An 18,653-nucleotide genomic window follows, 5' to 3' on the forward strand; every position below is an offset into this window, starting at 1 on the left:
TAGATAGCGCATGTCCAAGTTATCTTTGCGATTCATGAGATTCTGAATCTGTATGCAAAAGTTCATAGCGCATATTTTTGCATATTTCGACCATAAATGCATAAAAATGCAATGGCTGAAAACTGCATATATGCCGCATATTTGAGGCCATTAGTGCATATTTTGACTATAGAACTGGTCAAAAATCACTTCCATCAACAAATGTTTGCTAAATCTCCGTAATTTTGTTTCTACATATTTGAGGAAAAAGGATTGTCTTTTTCAAGCTTCAAAAATAGAAAAAAAATTTATGCTTTCTTCTGAGATTTTTTTAAAAATTTACCACCATTTTTTTGAAATCTTTTGATCTGGGTTTTGATTATTGTTTCATAGATTTCTTATTCATTAATTCTTACTATTAATGTTGAAGTTGTTTCATTAATTACATAGTAAAAAAAAGTTGAAACGAATTGTTTTTTTTATAGCACTTCAAAAATCCAGTATTTTGATACGCCTGATGATGAGGTTTTATAGCGCATATTTTCGCATATTTTGACCTTTTTTAGCGCATAAAAATCCTAGTCCCAGTAATAAATAATAATTTATTCTGTTAGTGGTGGAGCTATGACTGAGAACGCCAAAAACACAGGTTTCAAGTCCAAAATCACCAAAGACAATGTCACATGTATCTAACAATTGAAAAAGACCAAAGGACCTTTCTCTACAGTGTCTCAAAAAAGGTAATTTTTACAAAGAGGTTAACGTGGTGAGCATGAGCCAACATGGATCCTTTTGAACGGGCACTTTTAGATTTGAACGAAACCAAGTTAGATCGGAAGAGCATTTCTTAAAAACCCTAAACTAGAATTTCAGGTGCTCAAATTAATTTTTGGATTGCTGATGAATTTTGGAAAATTTTAAAGTCTAAAAATGCTATTTCAAGAGCGATACAAATTTTCTTATGAAACTCGGAATTTTTTGAGCAAATAAGTGAACCAATGCGAATGAAATTTCTTCAGCTCAACTCCTTCACATCAACAATACTAGTTTAGGGCCATTCTGAAGCATCCAGCGATTTTTCAATTTTCCCCAGAAATATCAAATCACTCTGGAGGGCCAAAAATGAACTGGAGCACCAATAACTTCCTTCGATTCTTATTGGATGATTAGACATCTTTCCAGCCGTGTCAAGGGGTTACCGCGAAATTCCAGGAGTGCCAGTTCGAGCAAATTTTTAACCAATTTGTCGATTCCAAACAATGAAACAAAAAATAAAAATAACTACATCGAAAAAGACATAACTAAATAAGTAATTATATAAAAAGCGACTTTATGGGCAAGATATCGCCTGACTCAAAAAAAAATCGCAATTTGACCTTTTCGGAATTTACAGAAAATTTTTTAATTCCTTTAAGTATAAATTTTAAATCGCTCCGACAGGGTCAAACAATATGGACGGACTGATTTTATTAGGTTCTCAAGTTCATTTTTGACTTTTCCAGAGTAGGTAATTTGAAATTCCTGAAAAAAATTGAAAAATCGTTGGAAGCTTCTGAGTGTCTCATAACTTGTAGGTAGCTAGCTATTAGGGAGTGGAAATTGAGTTGTAAGAATTTTTCACATAAATTCACTTTGCTCAAATCTCTCTTAAAACAGCATTCTTAAATTTCCTCAATTTTCAAAAATTCGTCAAAAATCCCAAAATAAACTTTAGAACTTGAAATTTTGGTCACGAGGTTTTTCGGATAAATGATTTTTCGATCTAGCTTGGTTTCGTTCAAATCAGAGAATGCGACTTCAAAAGGTTCTCTTGTATATTATTTCAGCCTCTGAAAGAAAACAGTTGCTCAAGGAATGGGATTGAAATTTGGAAATTATTCTAATATTCCACAGATGTACTTATACATACGTTTTTGATGATGTTGAATTTAATCTTTGAGATAATAATTTCATCGTTAGAAAAAATACCTGCAGATGAAGAAGGTGAGTTAGAACTCATACCTAACCAGGATGTCTAACAAAATTTCAAAATGAAAAAGCAAGACTTCAGCAGAGCATTTTTTTAATACTTGGGATTTTTCAAGAGGAGTGAGAGAGGTGGGCGAGGCAAAATATTCAAATTTTCCTATCTTCTAATGTCTTCAAACATCTCAAGATTTTTCCAAGCAAACAGATGTCGAAAATATAATTTTACCACTTCAACTTTTGATTTCATTTTTACCTTTAAGGCTCAGAGCTAATGGAATGAAATTGGGCAAATAAAGAACTAATGTATTCCAACATATCAAATTTTCAAAATTTGTAAAAAAATTGACTAGAAAATTTGAACGACATTCGAAGAAAAAAATATCCCAACTTTTCGAAATAAAACGGAGAAGTTTCAAAGTGAAATGAGTAATAATTTTACATAATATATTATTCATGTGACGTAAGTATAAAAATTGTAATTTCTCCTTCAAATTACCTAGAGGAATTGCTCTTGAAAATCAGTATTTCGAGAAAATTTGAATGATGCAATTTTTTTTGAAAAAATCAAATGTGAAAAAGGAAAGCAAACGAGCCCGAGTGAATGGGCGTATGTGACAGTTGAAAGCTGATTTACAGAAAGATGAAAATGACGTTGTTTTCAAAAACCGATATTAAGTGTCCGTGTCCCATCCGAATACTCATTTCACATGCATTGTGGAGTACCTTAATAATTCAGAAATTAGACGATCGTCTCAAAGCTGAAATAGGAAGATTAGTTCACAATGGTATCACCGATGTGATAGGTAGATAGGTAGGTAGGTAGGTATTTATAAACGTCTGATTGAAAAAAGCAGGAAAAATTGTATTAAAACCTGTACTACATATGAGTAGATGTCCAACGGAAGTGGTTTTGTATTGTTTGGGGTTTGTCATGCCCACAACTTGAAGATACGTTTGGTTTGTTCGTCCATAAGCTCGTTTTGAATCAAATAAGCTTGTAATGTGCCCGTCGCGTTGATTTTTGAACAATTACGCAGGCACATTACACTGACTGTATACAAAATCAACTTCGACAATTTAATGTTAGTTGGTAGAGCTACGACTGAGAACGCCAGAGACAAAGGTTCCAAGTCCAAACTCAACAAAGACAATGTTACGTGTATCCAACAATTGAAAACGACCGAACGACCATTCTCTACAATGTCTCAATCAAGGTAATATGTACAAAGAGGTACTTCTTCAATAAATTGCACTCAGGCAAAATGTCACCAAACTCCTTTCTTCAAAAACCAAGTTTTAGCGATGAATTGAGCTGACTGACTAGAAAATCAGCACCCACCACGAGCACAGAAAAAAACGACAGTTTCAAAATCCTCATCCACTTCGTCTTCAATCCAAACCCACATCCCACAGCACCGAACACAAAACACCTTGACACAGCAGCATGAAAACTGGTCAAAAATCCGCAGAAATAACTCGCCCAAGAAACCCCTCCTCTCTCCCAAACACCCAACAACAGACCGTGGAAAACTCCCGTTATAGTAATACTTTTTCCACGTTAATTTGAATTTCGCCATTTACGTAAAATTTTCCCTCCTTCGCCGACTCCTGCCATCGTCCAAATCGCTGAAATTATTTCTCGCAAGTTAGCTCGTTTATTTCGATACCTTTGGCGTATACGAAAGTTAGAAATATATTTTAAATTATAATTACGCGCCAAAAACTCGCAAGAAACGTTAATCAACCAACACAGCTCAGCAGCATGGTTCGCGAATCTCGATTCCAAGGTGCGAGCGCAACAGCTCGAATTACAAAACGCTTACCTAATTTACACATTCAAGTATTCAAAAATACTACGAGTATTTTTACAATTATAATTATAACAAAAAGCCTCCGCGAGTAAAAAGTGTTTTTTATAAACTCGGCCTGGCTGAAGCTGGCGAAGAAACGAGAAAATGATGAAAAGAGAGATGCTCTGTGTAGTAGGTACATTAGCATCCGTTATGGCATGGCGTGGCACCATCTTACAAAAAAAAAAAAAATTCTTAAACCTTTTGCACATAAAGGAAGCGAGTTTGGGCAGCAGCGACGACGTTCATTAGAATTAACTCGAATGGTGCTCGCAACTATACGATTATGACTATTCTATCAGCCTTTCGAATCGACCATCGAGTTCGAATAATAATAACGAGGCGACGAAAATGATTAAGTTCAGATACCAATCTAAACGACGACCGTTTGGTCAACATGAAAAAAAGATACGTCAATGGGCGAGAGAAGATTTGTTAAGCGTGGAGTGATTCGGCGACACATATTTCTCCAACGCGACGTGAACAAAAAAAAAGGTCCTATTGTTGAAAAAATAGCTACAAAATATACGATTCGACGCAGCGGTAACGAGCATAAGTAAATTAAATAAACAATACAGGTGGTTTTTTTGGCGAGGTGATGAACTAAAGTACATTAGATGGTTTTTTGAAAGTTTTTGGGTGCACCAGTGAAGGGTTTAAGAGCACGAATTGTACGATACAATACAAGATGAAATAATTGACACATGAAGGCGATAGATCGATCATTAGAGTATACGAAGGAAGTTTCATGTTTTGTAATTCGATTAAAATCAAGAGACGAGAGAGAAAATCAGCAATTTTTGAAATGACACGGACGCAAGGGGAGATTACCCAAGTATAAGTATATAACAATTTGTCTTCAAATAGTAAGTAATCTTTTAACATTTTAAATTGATATGGTACATTTAGGCGATTAGGGACTCAAATTTCCTTGAACTCAAAACATTACCAGCCAATGAACATGATAAAAGAAGTAACCCAACGAGGAAGAGTAAAAGTATTTACCTACACCTACTCATTGGAACAGATGAAGAAAAATTTAAAAACGTCCAAAAATACAAATACTTATAGCACCACGCTAAATTTCAAGTGTTGAATTTGAATTTTGAAATCTACAACAAAATTTTGAGACTTCAATAAAATTGAGATAGAATTTAGCGTTTGGTTTGTAATGTACCTACTTTAACCACTCGAATCGATTGATGGTGTTATTCTGGAAAAATCGTCATATCCACCAAAAATACTTTTAAAAAGCAAAAGTATCGGTAACAAAAAAAATAGAGAAAAAACTTTTACAACTGTAAATTGCAAACCCGTTCAATAGGATTAGCCCTATTTATCAAAAAAAAAAAAAATTAAAAAAAATTGATTGATGTTTGTTGATTTTTTGATATCTTTTCATCAACAAGTTGATCATCAATCATCAGCTGATTTATAAAAAAAAAAAAAATGATGGATTACAAAACTGAACTACAGAAATTATGTTGAAGAACTTATGTTTAAAATTTCTATTTTCTTCAATCTCATCAAACATTGCAGGTACTTTAACATTATTGTAGAGATAGAAAATATTCGTGAGATTACCCCAAATGTCAAGTGAGATTGGAAAAACGATTGAAAAAAAATAAAATCTAAAAGTAAATAAACACAGGCATAGAAAAAAAACTTGGAAATGAAAACTCAGAGGGGAAAAGACTGAGAAATAGAGCTATGACGTCATCGATAAGAAAGCTCCACTTCCGGTCAAGATGCACTCCTTCAGAACAGAACAGATTTTGAACATTTGAATCTAAAATCCACTGGATGAGTCACAAAGACGAATAATTTGAGTTCATGAATCCTGAATATTTCATTCAGACCGATTTTATAAGTTATAACAAATCTAAAAATCCACTCGAGGCTTCTGGAAAAGCTAATTGGAATTCTAAAATGTTCGCTAAAAACTGATGATCAAATTAATTTTTTGAAATTTAGCCAGTTGGAGTACTTTTTCAGGGATGCTTTTTCGTATTTTTGGGGCGCATTGTAAATAGTTCCCGTTGTTAAAATAGGCTACAATTTTCCGTCTAATTTAGTAAGTAATATTAATTACGGTCTCAGAATTCTAGATTAAAAAAAACAAGGGCTCTTCAAGCCAGTTAAATCAAATACTCGTAGGTACTAAAATTCAGTATGCAGCACAGTGGGCCACAGACCCCCCAAAAACGGCGATAATTCGGATTCAACCCTCATCGATGTGCAATATGTCGATTAATATGTTTTCGACATCGTATAATTCGAATCTGCACTTATTTTTTTTGTAGGAGTGGGGGGTGAGGCGTGGGGAGTGGGAAAATTTCAAATTTTGCATATATTATCGTGTAATATATCGATTAATATGTTTTCAAGGTCGTAGAGTTCGAATCTGGAGTTATTTTTTTGATAGGGGTGGGTGGTGAGGCGTGGGGAGGGGGGAATTTCAAATTTGGGGTATATTATTATTATTATTGTGTAATATGTCGATTGATATGTTTTCGAGGTCGTAGAATTCAAATCTGCACTTATTTTTTTTGTAGGGGTGGGGGGTGAGGCGTGAGGAGCGAGAAAATTTCAAATGTTGCTTATATTATTGTGTGATATATCGATTAATATGTTTTCGGGGTCGTAGAGTTCGAATCCGGAGTTATTTTTTTAGTAGGAGTTGGAACTGAGGCGTGGAGAGGTAAAAACTTCCAAATTTTGCTTATATTATCGTTTAATATGTCGATTGTAATGTTTTTGAGGTTCTTAATATCGTTGATTTGAAAAATTCATTTTATGTCTCAAATAATGTATTTCAATCAAAATTGAATCGAGTATATCATGTTTTGATCTTAAAATTGCAATATTTCGGCAATTGAGAAAGAAATTGATGTATTTTCAATAGAAAAATGAACCTGCAGAGAAAATGTGCAATTATGTGCAAAAAATCGTCAAAACATAGTATACACCACTCCCAAATACACATCACTATGCATAAGAGAACACACGATATTGCCCGATTATGTGAATTTTGTTCCAAAATGTGTTCTGATTTTATATAAAAAACTGTAAACTTTGAAAATCAGTGGTATAACAAAACATCAAAAAGTAAATTTGGAATTTTTCACCTCCCCACGCCTCACCTTCCACCTCTACAAAGAAACTAACTCCAGATTCGAACTCTACAACCTCGAAAACATATCAATCGGCATATTACACAATAATATACCCCAAATTTGAAATTCCCCCCTCCCCACGCCTCACCACCCACCCCTATCAAAAAAATAACTCCAGATTCGAACTCTACGACCTTGAAAACATATTAATCGATATATTACACGATAATATATGCAAAATTTGAAATTTTCCCACTCCCCACGCCTCACCCCCCACTCCTACAAAAAAAATAAGTGCAGATTCGAATTCTACGATGTCGAAAACATATTAATCGACATATTGCACATCGATGAGGGTTGAATTCGAATTATCGCCGTTTTTGGGGGGTCTGTGGCCCACTGTGTGCAGCTCGACGTTCAAAACTCAGTCGCAAACGGTGACAGAAACCAATATGAATATGAGAGAAATAACATTCATTGGGATCTTGGAATATTTAAATACCCCGATAAAATAGGTACATTTAACTACATTTTTTTTCTCAGTTTGCAAAATGCGATACGATCATCAAAACAAACCTAAAACCCATTAGGTAGGTACTTACTTTTGTTTTTTGTACAAATGTTCATTTACTAGATATCATATCAAGCAACGTTAACATCCAATGAGAGCAGATTACGTATTTTTGAATGAGATTTTTGAGATCAATTTGGAGGTTTTTTATTTCAGAGATGAACTAAATCCCACAACGAGACGTGAATTTTTTTCCTTTCTATTGCGAGTAAAAGTAAGTAATGTATTGACCTGATCTTAATGTACATACAATGCAAAAACTGCATGTACTCAATTTCATTATTTGGTGTGGTTTCAGGATCGAGTTTTCAGCGATCATTATAATAAAATTCTAGATGCTCAAGGCACTTTTACAATTTTGGTGAATATTTTGAAAATCAAAAGACTAAAAATGGATAAGTAAAATCAAAATTTTACCAATTTGATTTATAAATCTAAAATTAGGCACACATGTAAGCTCGAAAAACCTTCCTCGAACAAGCTTTACGATGCATCCTTCTGCGCAGACATGAATCACAAGTTCAACGATTGTCCCCGTCGACAAGAAGGGTGTACGTAGTGCAACAGAGGTGGTCACTCCTAGATGATATGCACTCGAATGTGGAGTAGTAAGTAAGTTGAATGATTGTTTTATCGATCCAGTTATTGTGATTATTGAAGAAGTGATCATCGTGTTCCGATCCAAGTTGAGATATCCAGTTTGAAATGATCACTTCGACAATCTAATTACATAAGTTGAACAATGAAGTTATTTTGAATTTTGTATGTATGAGTCCAGGTACTCTATTTTCGTCCTCTCGAATCAATTAGAAACAATTTCAAACTGTTTTGCGCAGTTCTGGAGTTTCCGCAGTCGATTTTTGAAACTTGATATCTTCACAAAAATTTAACCTAACAAAGTTGGAAAGCTAAAATTCACCTGCTTTATACCATAATTTCAACACGCCGAGTCGACTGGGGGTGGTGTCAAGACGTTCTGGAGCCCAGTTACATATTGGAAATTCCAGTTTTTCAACAAGTGCCATAAAAATGTTCCGAACTAACTTGAACACGTATGTACAACGTGGTGGGTACTTGGTAGAGAGGGTGACTCATCTTGACCTATTACTCAGCTGTTTTCCAAAATCGGGTTCCAGCGTAGCAGAATCGTATATCTCTCCAGCGATCAGTTCTGAACCGGTAAAAATCGATTTTGAGAAATTGGTGCGTAATTGGTCAAGTTGGCCAATAAAAAGCACAAATCGCGTTTACAAGTATTTAAGTTTAATTGAACGATCTGGGCACTTGTTTCCCTCGAAAATTGGAATTTCCAATAACTCTCTGGAGGTTCCAAAATGGCCTAAAGCCATCTCCAGTCAACCGAGCCCGTCGGAAATGAGGCATAAACTAAATTTCAGACGTTTCTATCAAACGTTATGAGTAGGTAGGTACTTACAATGAATTTTACATATTTTCAATTGAATTCGCTGAAAAAATAAAAAGTATTATTTCGAACTGGCAGAAAAAAATAAAAAGTATTATTTCAAACTGGCAGAAACCAATTCAGCAAAAATAGCATGCCATTGGTCAACCGCCTCACTAAAAAGCACCAGTCGCAGTCGCGTTGACACGCGCTGAAATTAATTTGGACGGTTCTCAAGGCACTTTCTGATAATCTGGCTGGAAGCTCCAGAACAACTTGAAACCACCTCCAACGAACTTGGCATGTTGAAATCAGAGAATAAAGTAAATTTTTACATCATTGGCTAAGATTTCGTTGAAATTTCAATTTTTGAAAATGGTTGCTAAAGGATCCAGACGTCGGGCTCAAAATGGTTCGAAGCTGATTCCAATCGATTTGAGAGGTCGAAAATAGTGTACATCCCAAATTTCAACTTTGTAGGTCAATTTGGGGAGATTTTACTCCTCCCTCCTCGATCTTTGGCCTCAAAGATTTTCATAAATTCACTAAAAGTCAAAAAATGCATTTTTAGCACCAAAAATATTGGTTGGTAATGTATTTTTGCATGCTCTTTCGATTAAACTTTTTCTGCCAGTTGAGATAGCACCTCCTGGCAAGAATTTCAAACATGGTCAAATAATTGAGCACTTGGATGTTTATTTTCGTTTTTTTGTACAGTATGCAGAATTCAATTTTTTGGTCCAAGCAGAATCGAATTATCAGCAGACTGTCCGATACACAATTTCGTTTTAGCGCGAATTCAATGGATTGCTGAAAGAATTAAAATCGAACACAAAATGCGAAATACACCCTTTATAATGATGCAATACAATTTTCGTACCATGATCCTACTATGGAAACTCGCTAAAAAATCGCTAATTCAGATAGGTGCTAGTAAGCAATCTTTTTCTTAATCAATACCTGCAGTGTAGATACATATAAGGGACTAAAAATTTCTCAAATTCTATAACAATAACTAATCAAAATTTGAGCATAGAAATTTTTCATCTTTAGTGTGGCAAAAAAGTTTCAGCAACTAGAGCTTTTCACTGGATAAGTACAAAGAAATTGAAAACGACGCTGTAGCACTCTAAGTTGGTATAGTAAGTAAGTAAGCAAAGTAAGTATATATTTTATGCATTTTCACCGAACCCCAGTTTGATACACAGCATCAAAGTTGTGATTAATACAATCACCTAATAAGAGTCGAGCACCAATAAAATCGACCTAATAAACGTGTGGCTAAAAATGAGTATAATTTAAATAGATCATTCGATATACGCAAGATGGAAACCTATAGGAAAAAATAATATAGAATACAAGTAGGTAGTCTAGGTACCTTCAACCAGATATCATTAAGTGGCTACAATGTAGTCGCGAGAAGAATTGGTGCGGTCAGTCGAGCATCGCGAACCAGGCTCGATTTTATTACCAGAGCGGAATACCCTAGGTATAGTGGAATCGCGTACCAAGTTGAAGGTGAGAGGGAAAAAGTCAGTAGAAAAAAATATTCTATCGATAAAATATGAACCGGTTACTTATTAAAATACTTTTGACTGGTCGAATTTATTATTATTGTACGTTGGCACGGTATACATACAGGCAGTCGTGAAGCATCACGTCATTAAAGTGTTGTGGTGAATGTTTCCAGCGAGTATTCGGATTGGTTTTGTAATTAAATAAGAACCAGTTTCTTTTTTTTTTCATTCCTTTATATTCTGTCACCTAATCTGGTCGATGTTTTTTTTTTGTTTATACGTGAAAATTTTTGGTTTTCAAGAAGCACGCTTCTTATAAGGTGAATTTTGGAATCGATTCAAAAATTTATCGAGGAGGGGAAGTGGACGGTGGACTTATGCGACAATGTTGTAAGTCTGCGGCTACGGCGCACGATACCAAGACCAAAGAGGAGCCTGTGGACAACACAAGCGGCGCGGTATTGTTTTATACAGCGACATTTTTTAAACGATAGTACCTAGTTATGATGAAGGAAGAGAGAAACGTGCGTATAGTGGACACGATCGTGGAACTGGTTTGTAATGTAAACATTCCGATTTCGATTCGGCAGGGCGAATACACTTCCTGGGACGTGCGTGAATGATGGAATTGGTTTATAGAGACTCGAGTGCCCGATGTCCATTGGGAGGCGCGCACCGAGCATAGAGCATCGATAAGCGATGATTCCATCTGTCGACACAATATTCTCAACGATCTTGTTAAACAAGTATTTTGTATTAGTCCAAAATAATACGATGCGATGAAGATGACGCTACGTCAAATAAAATGGATAAATTTTCATACTATTCGATGTAAGGAAAAAACAAATCAACATAAGACTGATTTGATTTGTAAGTTTCTTACACTGTTTGGGAATCAAATTGAAAAAATTTACAGCAATCAAAATAAAATAGGTGAGTAAAGTATCTACCGCTAAAAGTATAAAATAAAACCCTCTCGAGCTGAATCATTACAACCTATTCAGCATAGTACCACAAATAGGTGCACTATAAGAAAATGATGGGAAAAAAAATTTGATAACCTACATCTACATGAACAGAAGATAATATGCGCAAAAGTAAGTTGAGATTGTTGATCTTTGCTAAAACAAGGGTTTGTTTGAAGTTGTAAAATACAATTTTTTGGTATTTTTAAAATAAGCACCAGCTTACTATGCCAGTTTGATTGTTCTACTCAATCAAAAGTTTAAATACTATAAAGTAAGTAAGTGGTGTAACTCATTCCTTCTGGAGAAGGGGGGGGGGTAGAAATAGCCTATACAAAATATCACACAACTACAACAACTACAAAAAAGTATCTCGTAGGTATATATTTATGCATTTTAATAAGAACTAATCTATTATCCTATTATAGAATGAGGTCTATTTTACGTTCTTTAAACTTGGAAAAAACTGTGATTATAGGCAAAAATTAATTTTTGCAGGATTTCTGGGATGGGGAGGGAAATGCCCAACTACCCCTCCACCATAGTATTTACGCCACTGAAGTAAGTTACGCAGATACAGAGTTTTATCATTTTGTGGTCAGCAGTAGGCAGTAGGTGCCGTAATAACTTGAGATTTTTGATCTTTGCTTGAAAAACACACAGGATTGAATTTGAAAGACAGTAAGTACATTCAATTTCATCGGATCAGAAAATGAGTAGTTTCCTAAACAGCCTCATCTATGGAATCACTGGTATGCGGTAGAGTGGAACAAAAATGATGAAATTAAGTTGTGCGAGTTCAAATATGGGGGAGAAGCTGCCTCTCGGAGAGTATATTGAAATGCCCTGGAGGCATATCTCCAGTGTGCACAAGTTGAGCGTTTTATTGAAAAGTAAATTGCATAACTTGTAGAAGTCGGCCTTAGGTCTTAAGGGACACCAGCTGCACCAGCGCTAAAGCGATTATAAATACCTTTCGTTAATAATCCTTTTCTCACTTTGCGAGGTACACCTTCTCGTGGTCCAGGGCGAGCAACGACTGTTAGGCATTCTTACGACCCTGAGTTGGTATCACCGCTCGGGAGAGGATATAAGTACCCTACTGCGGCCAAGCTACCCTCAAAGATGCGCTACTATTTGGACATTCACCGAATTAGACTAAACACCGGATTTGACAACACCAAACAAGGACATGAGCGGTCAAGGAGGCCGGGGTGGCCAAGGCCCCCCAGGGACCGGCCCCAGAGCCACTCGCCAAACATCTGCCTCGGCAGGTGCGGCGGCGGCAGCAGGAACCGCAGCAACTCAAGCCGCTCAGGAGGTTCTCCAACAGCAAACGGAAGCTATAGTGACGTCATCAGCGCCATCATCAGCAACGATCAACGCGGTAGGGAAGTCATTGTCCGAAATGCTCCCACCGCTATCTGAAAGGCAAGCAGCGATGCGCATCCGGCGCAAAGACCTGTTAGAACTATTGCTAAATGAAAATAAAAAGTTCAACAAATCCGATTCCATCACAATTATGAACATCTTCGAAGATCTAGAGAGTGAATACATAGGTATGCACGCGGAGGTCGAGTTCTATAAAGACAAATGCCTGGAACTCGAGAACTCGCTAGATCAACAAATGGAACGTCCTGCCAAATCCTACTCAGAGGCAGATTTAGTTGTCAACAATTCACGTATCGTTGTTTTCCCGGCGATTCAGAACATGCGAAGTTTGAAACGCAGTTATCGGTGAGACACAACAATAAGAAATACGGATCGAATTCATCGTGTGTGGTACCAGACCATCTAACTGCATCCCTGGGACCAGTCGTCGTCAACAGCCAAGCGACTACCCAACAAGACAAGGAACTCAGTTTTGATCAGACCCCTGGCCAAGGACTCTACGGAGACCAGCCAGGAAGTCAAGGACCGAGTTCTCAAAGAAATAAACGTAGGCAAGTTGGGGATAAAGGTTAGAGCGGTCAAAAAGACCAAGTCCGCAGCCATAGTTGTGGAGGTCGCTACTGAAGCCGACATAGATAAGCTGCGTCAGGACCCGAAGATCAAAGATTTGAACCTTGAGATTGTAAAAACTCGTAAACGAAAACCCAGGGTAATCCTGCTCAACATCGAGAGGTCGTTGGAGAAGGACTCCATTGCGGAGTGCATCTTCAATCAAAACGATCTTCAAGATGGCGGGTCCCTGGGGGAGTTTAAGAAAGACTTTGTACCGGTCTTCCAAACAGGTCCGAGAGACAAACCGTACACTCATTGGGTCTGAGAGGTGAGTCCTGTTGTACGAAGGGCCCTCAAAGCCAAGGGTGGAAAGCTGTACATAGGCTATGGTTTGTGCAAGGTAGATGACTTCGTGAGCGTGACTCGTTGTTACAACTGCCAGGCATTCGGACACTCTAAGGCTAAGTGCAAATGGGAACGTGCTGTTTGTTCGCACTGCGCACAAGTAGGCCAAACCGAAGAAGATTGCCAGTTGAAAACTGAGCCCCCAAAGTGTGCAAACTGCTCCTTTGCTAAGCTCGAGGCAGGCTACCCAGTAATGGATAAGAAGTGTCCATGCTATGAGCACGCACTCCGGAGGGTAGTAGAGAACACCGAGGTGTAATGCCAGAAGTCCTAAAATTTGGACAGGCAAATCTACGTAAGGCAAAAGCAGCAAGTGACACATTGACACAAATTTTGGATGCGGACGGACTAGATGTTGTGCTAGTTCAGGAACCTTACTCCTACCAGGAGAAAGTCCGTAGGCTTGGGTTGCATAAAGTTATCAGGGTCGATAACGCGGTCCCAATGGCTGCGATCGTGGTTTGCGAGAAAGGAGTTGACTTTGTTAAGTTAGAACAGTTCACAAACACACACGTTGCGTGCGCCAAGATAGAAATTGGCGGGACTTCGGTCCTAGTAATTAGCGTTTACATGCAATTCAGCCATGACATCGAACCGCACCATACCTGAGCCAGATAGAGGACATACTGGTCTCTGAGCCATCAAGCATTGTAGTAATTGGAACGGATGCAAACACCAAATCATCCAAATGGCATAGTGGAGTAACTGATGAGAGGGGCCGAGCCTTGCTTGAGCTCATGGCCCAAAACGACCTGACAGCAGTCAACAGAGCAGGTCAACCATGGACATACCTACTTTTCGGAATCAGGAAGATCAAATATCGATGTTACTCTGTGTATGGAAAACGCTGAGACTAAGATTAAGAACTGGCAAGTCATACCCGATCTCATAGCAAGTGACCATAGACTTATCCGGTGGGAGTATGAAAGGGACCCAGTACCCGTAGTCCTGAAGGAGGTTGGGTACAGCGAGGCTGCATGATCAAGTATCCGAACGCAGCAGGAGCTAGCTAGTAGTGAGATCTGGCCTAAGTATCGTCTAATAGAATTCACAATTTTCCAGAAGTAAAACAACCCTGACAAGAGCATGCTGCTCGTCCGGAGTAATAAGTGATATCATTCATCACTCAAAAAAGCTGACGCACAACCCCTGGAAAATGAATGCAAAGTAGGTTATAATACAGTAAGTATTCATCTATTTCCTATAATAGCAGGAATAAGTATTCATGTATCTACCCCAGTGATAGACAATGTGATAATTGGTATATTTTTAATCAATAATCATGAATTTTCAATGAATTCACATCACATGTTCGTTATTTAAAGTAATAAAAAATTGTCAGAAAATTACAAGTGAACGCCACACCTTTTGAATCAGAAAGATGAGAATCCATTGAATTGAAAAACCTTGCAAAATTGGAACCGAATAAGGTAAACACCATATAGTTGTACCCAAAAGTTTTCAAGCATATTAAGGTAATCAATAAACGCAATAACGTCTTCACTGTCACATTATTCTTTTTGGTAAGGAAAAAAAGCAGATGATGAGTTATGGAATTTCGTCTATACCTATGGCTTCACTTTCGTACAGTTTGCTGTTATGGTTTGATGAAATTTTTACTTCCAGCTTTGAAAAATTTTAAACCGTAAAACTCAAAACATTAACCAATTTCAAAAACTTTACAAGTCGACCCTATATTTTCTAAATTTGAGGTAAGCATATTCAAAATTGAAGGGGCTAAACTCATTTTTAAAAAAAACACACTGTTTCTTCCTTTTTTGTTTTAGTTAGAGAAAAAAACGTGTTGTTTTTTTTAAAAAAAAAATTGGTCTAGCTTCTTCCATTTCAAAAATACCTCAAAATATGTACTTACAGTAATAATTATACAGAAACTTTCTTCGCAGAAAATTTTCTTTTCGACAAAACAGAGTTTTTTGTACGTATAGCTTGAACGCGAAAAAAAGCAAATTCACTCTACTCTCCATTTTGCATCTTTTTTTAATTTTCTCGAATAATGCCCACTCTTGGCACCACTGGAGAAAAAAATTGAGCCCGACACGTCAACTTGAAACATCAAGGGAGATGTACATATTTTTCGAAACTCCACAGAGGTATCATTAGAATACAGAAAACACCGCATTGTTATAAACCAAATGACCAACACTTCGTTGGAGTAAGTAGGTAATTCTCATTTTTTCTAAATTTTTATTCTTCATTCATTTTTCCAAAGTACTGTTTTTTTTAAATCACATGTTCGACTCCTCCAATATCAAAGATGCTATCAGCACTACAAGTAAATTGTCGGGTATATCAACATAGATACCTACATCTTCATAGTGTTGAGCTGTTAATTGACTCGATTCCTGTTAACATCGTGTCGACCCCCTGGATACAATTTTTCGGCACTTCACTAAAAAAAAAATGTCCCCATATGCCATCATCCTCATCTATCTCTTTTTTCCTCGAAAATCCCACCCGAACAGCGATAAAATTCCAACAACGAATCGTCTGTATCGCATCTCTCACGGCAATGGCAAATCAAGTCACGAATAATTCGTCGAATGTCTATCTTACTTAGTCAGACTCATAAACCCTACAAAATATAATCTAATTTTGACGATTTAAATCTATTTTCGACGAAAACATCAAAATTTTATTACACCTTCTCGTTGTTTTATACGATGATGATGTAGTTGAAAACAAATATATTATCTACTTGATATGGACACATCATACCACCATATGCGTGAGGTTATTCGCTATGCAGTACATCCTCTTCGAGACAAACAAAAAAATATTATTTTTGCCAAAAAAGTCACGTAAGATTTTAATCTGATTAATCGATATGTAGGTAAGTGTAGATATAATAGTTCTTTTTTAAAATGGAATTTCTAAAAAAATTTCATTTACATCAATGCGTTACCTAGCTTTTTTTGTTGCTATTTTTTTGAATAAGATGAATGAACACTTAATTATATTTAAATGCTTGAATTATTCAAATTAAATAGGACCCCTATTGAGGTTACAACGAGTAACCTTGAAAATTTCACTGCTCTTTGAAGTTAATCAACGATAGTGAATCGTTGTAGATGCCTACACAATTAGATGGATTTCTTATTCGGAGGAAATCTGGCGTATATGAATATAGTCATAAAAAATTAAAATCGAAAGTTATTATACGGCTTTCAAATTAATGTCATAATTTTATTAGAATATTTAAATTATATTATGGAAATACTCGTAATAGGCACGTGAAAATTTGTACACATGGGATAAAAATCGCTTTCATTCTTGCTTTTACGTAAGGTTTTCCGAAAAGCCTCATTCTCCTATCCCTCTTCCTTCATCATAGTATAGTCTCCATCAAGTTTTGACATAAGTAATTTCAAAAAACTATTCCACCTTGCAGATAGGTGAGAGCGATGTCATACATATTAGTAGATCACAGGACTGCTCTTGATTTCATTAAGAGCATTGTACTTACACATATCAATTTAAAAGACTGCTACTGCACTGCTGCATGGTCTATGTACAAGAAAAACTAGATATTTTACTACTAGTACATAAACCTATGTCTACATTACAAAATGTGTAAATAATGAATCAAAGTTGATATATGTGAAGTGTCGTATTATTTAGCCCATAGTCGAGCGATTATTTCAAGGCGCTAATGAGATCTCATTTGGGTTTTGTTAGGTAACAAAGCAACCTTCTGAATGGGTGATATATTACCAGGGGTCTTTTACACCAAACGAATAGGTAGATGCATAGTTACATTCATAAAATACGTAAATAAATGCGCTTTTAACCAGTTTTTTTTACCGTCATTTTCAAACTTTTATATAGAACGTGATTTTTTTTTCACGTTTTAAATTTATTCATTGTCATTTTTTCCCCGTCTTGAACTTTCTTTTCTTATAAATTGAAGAATGAGGAATATAAAAAACCAGAAACTGTATTAGTAGTTCGTCGTTTAATAGCATACATCGTGTATTTTGAAATGCTGCACCTTAAGTGTGACTTATTTACGAAGAGGTAGCAATGTAAACTGGTTTCAAAGTTTCAAATAATTTTCAAAATTATCTACATACGTAAATAAATGCATAAAAATTGAAACGTGCATCTCTTGATGCGAGATCATTCAATAGACTAAAATATCATAAAATGACTTACTCGTACATATTTTACAGCTCCAATTGCGAAAATTCGTACTCGCCTGTAAAACAAAGAAATTACAATACATTAGTAGACTTCACTGAATCATTTCAAAATACAATTCATCATTTAAAAATGTTTCACTTTCAAAAATACTTATTTGAGATTTTTTCCCAGTTCTGTTTGGCAATCACATCGACGAATTCGCATTTTGGAAAGCAACCGAATTTCGTCAGTTTTAGGAATACACAGGTCCGATCATTTTGAAGCAGGTGTTTTCGCAACAGGGTACCTCAAGACGTGAAATACACATACCTACCAGAATTTTTTCTAACTGCACGGAGTGAGCCATTTTTTTTTTTTTTAATTTATTTAACCACACCGTGTACAGCCTTTTGGCTAGAGACGTATTAGCGTATGAAACTGTGGAAAATAATGTTGAATAATCTTTAAAAGTATCGAATATTCAGGAAAAGTGTCATAATTTATTTCTAAAAAATGGAGAGATCCAAAAGTTCATTACGATTGCTTGTTATTGGAAAAATGAATCAAAATAAATACATTAAATTTCTTCTTGTTGAAAAAAAGTATCCAAGAGCCAAGAGGGAACCATTCTCTCAGAATATAAGTAGGTACGCATTCCATTAAAAATCATAATTTTCGAGAACCTTTGAAGCGGTGGTTGGGGTCTTAAAATTCACAATTGTTCAACAATTTTCAGGACCCTTTGGATTCCATTTTTTCTGATAAGGGAAATTTCCCAACTGACACAAGCATTTTT

The 18,653-nt window shown here is 36.2% G+C and overlaps 1 protein-coding gene across 2 annotated transcripts in view; it reads right to left on the reverse strand.

The window, feature by feature from the left end:
* The window catches only part of LOC135833142 (seipin-like), a 213,346-nt gene that overhangs the window by 84,888 nt on the left and 109,805 nt on the right, over nt 1-18,653 (reverse strand). Inside the window, exon 7 of one of the 2 annotated variants that reach the window (XM_065346797.1) lies at nt 17,891-17,933. The exons of the other annotated variant lie outside the window; for it this stretch is intronic. The gene's annotated coding sequence lies outside the window, so the exon portion shown is untranslated. The remainder of the gene's footprint in view (nt 1-17,890; nt 17,934-18,653) is intronic. 2 annotated transcript variants of the gene reach the window in all.

The sequence above is a fragment of the Planococcus citri genome, chromosome 1 (genome assembly GCF_950023065.1).
Source record: "Planococcus citri chromosome 1, ihPlaCitr1.1, whole genome shotgun sequence".
NCBI classification, from domain to species: domain Eukaryota; kingdom Metazoa; phylum Arthropoda; class Insecta; order Hemiptera; family Pseudococcidae; genus Planococcus; species Planococcus citri.